The 2,672-nt window shown below is 40.5% G+C and overlaps 1 pseudogene; it reads left to right on the top strand.

Annotated features, from left to right (window-relative positions):
• Positions 1 to 217: 217 nt before the first annotated feature.
• Positions 218 to 370, top strand: LOC126189807 (U2 spliceosomal RNA; annotated as a pseudogene).
• The last annotated feature ends 2,302 nt before the right edge of the window (positions 371 to 2,672 follow it).

The following is a 2,672-nucleotide window of genomic DNA, read 5'->3' as shown; positions in this document are numbered from 1 at the left end:
TAGACTCCTCAGTTTAAAAAATCCACTTTACTCAATCCGAAATGTACATGTTGTTATCCATACACTCTGAACTTCTCTCGTGAAACATAGATTCCTCCCTTTCACATGAGTTTTTTAAAGACAGAAGAAATTGGACAATAAACACATTGTCACATCGCTAAAGTGTCATTGCTTCTCGTGAAATTCCTATACAACACGATGGCGTAGGCTATGTTTCATCTTTCTCTCATCAGGTAGAAAAATCTGTTCCTACCAGTCTAATATCTGCCACGTCCTGCATCACAGGACTAGAATATTAAACTCATTTTTGGTTCACAATGGACCCCTAAGAGCATGCTCTGCCTGTATCACAGGATGCCTCCTTCCTTTTCTACTCCCTTAAAGTAACCAAATGCATCACCTAAGAAGTCACTCAAGTTAGCAAGACAGAGAAGTTATCAGGTTTATACTACATATCACTTTATAAATTCGGTAGTATAGCTCATTTTATTACGATGAGAGATTGAAATTCCATTAAAATACCTCGCTGCAACAGAAAATCTCGTCTTTACTACTCCAACTCTCGAATCATAATTTTGGTACCTTCGTCCTCTCTTGCACCCACTTGCAGCACGTCATTTATATCAAATTTATTGACTAATTAATTAAATGGCTCATGATAGTGCCCTTCCATGGTGAGTACTTTTTTTCCTGCAGACGGATTAGGCTTGCCAGTTAACTATTACAGACACTTCCACGACGTTTCAGGAGGCTTCCCATATGCTAGGTAGCCATTTCCTCTGATACCAAAATTGGTGGTAACCATCGTCAGACAGCTGAAGAGTGAGAGGTGGTATGCCACTTCTCACTTTAGCAACACTGTCAATCAGATTAACATTCATATTTTAAATATAATCTCTGTGTTTCTCCAGTACTACATTTGATAGGTGTGGTTTATGACTTTTTATATGAGGAAATTTACGGGCAGAAGTTCTGTAGAGAACTTGTACCCGGGAGGGTTTGTAGTGGAGCTCATGGAGAAAAGGGAGAGAGATGGACAGGGGGCCATACATACTGAGCGCAGCGACCAATCTGTGTGAATGATCCCGGAAAGCAGTGGGGACTTCTGGCTGTACCACTCTCCTCCTTCCACTTAGGGTCAGAGAGAAGGGCGCCAGTTTGCTAAACGTCTTACCTGGAACAAGTAGCAGTCCGTTATGAAGGTGGTCATCTGGAGGCAAGTGGGTGAAGGAATCATTTAGGAGGGACTGCTGTAAACTGAGCCTTCGTGCAAATGGAAGGAAGATCATAAAACTCCTTCCATTTCCATGTTAGAAGCTGGGACGATATGGACAGAGAGGCTGGTGTACGTGTTCAGTTGAGGCAAGACTGTAACTCTGTGATGCCAGGAAGTCACCAGGTTCTTTAAGCGAGTAGAAAAACATATACTTCACAAGCACAACTCTCTGAGAAGCTTAACAGCCTTCTTTCAGAAATTGGAACGATCAGCCTGGAAAGATTAAATTCTCTGTAAAGGAAGGCCTATGGTCCTGTCCAGGTAAATGTTTTCTTGCCAAAAATGGCCATGCTTTTGTGGGAACGACACCTTCGTAGTCTAAAATCTTCTTTTGTCAGACAAGAGAGATTTGGAGTTACTGATTGGCTCCTCTCAGGATATGCAAAGTTTAGGCTAGCGCCCTATGTGTAGGAACCCTAGCGCGCAGTCTGGATTGGATACCAGACCAACAGAACAATCAAGAGGGGGTATTCAATGAGTAGAGGATGGTGTGATTGGTTTGTACAATGTGGAGGACACAAGCATGACCACAGATTCAGAGACCGAGGAAGGAACACTAAGTGAACATGACTCAGAAGGGATCAACATGTAAGGGAGCCAAACCAACAATGCACGACACTGCATGCCACAACACAGTCACAAACAACACAACATTCATAAAACAAACAATCACTGACACCAAATACTAAGACTGTAGTAATAAGGTATTGTCGCTTGGGGGAAGAAGGCTCGAAGAACTTGTGTTCTGAGGCTCCTGCTCCCCAACAAAATACTGAAGATACTGCATAGTGTCCAAAGTATACTGCACACGAGCAGAAATGTATTGCTCGTCTTACTATGCGCAGACAGAAGTATATTCTCTTCCTTAGTCAAAGCTACAATCAATGAATTTTATATATAAAATGTATTTTCTGTATAAAGTATGTGTAACACTAAAAATATAATGTATTAAGTTACTTAAGGAATAATGCATTCAGGTAGCAATGAACTGTATCCTATTTCTACTAACAGATTACAAACATAACTGTATTTCTCATGTAAAGCTAACATTCATGTATTCCATGTATCAGTATTTAATCTGTATAATACGAGATGTATGTATCTAAGGTAACAACACAACTACCAACAATAGGACAAACCAACAGCTGCTCAATATCATATGGTGTCCAGGCTTGCAACACTCCCAGTAATATACCAATACACAGAGACACAATAAACATACATAAGCACAAACCATTTCAGATGAGAATTGCTCGAGGTTCTACCAAGACCTCTTCTGAAATAGGTAGAAATAGGCCAGTATCAACCAACATGCTACTTAGACTATATTACACATCCAAATACAGTGTATCACTTCCCTCTACATACTCCAAATTATTTTCACCACACTCATTGT

The sequence above is a fragment of the Schistocerca cancellata genome, chromosome 5 (genome assembly GCF_023864275.1).
Source record: "Schistocerca cancellata isolate TAMUIC-IGC-003103 chromosome 5, iqSchCanc2.1, whole genome shotgun sequence".
NCBI lineage: Eukaryota > Metazoa > Arthropoda > Insecta > Orthoptera > Acrididae > Schistocerca > Schistocerca cancellata.
The sequence above is the reverse complement of the archived record's forward strand: the minus strand, read 5'-3'. Positions and strand labels throughout refer to the sequence as shown.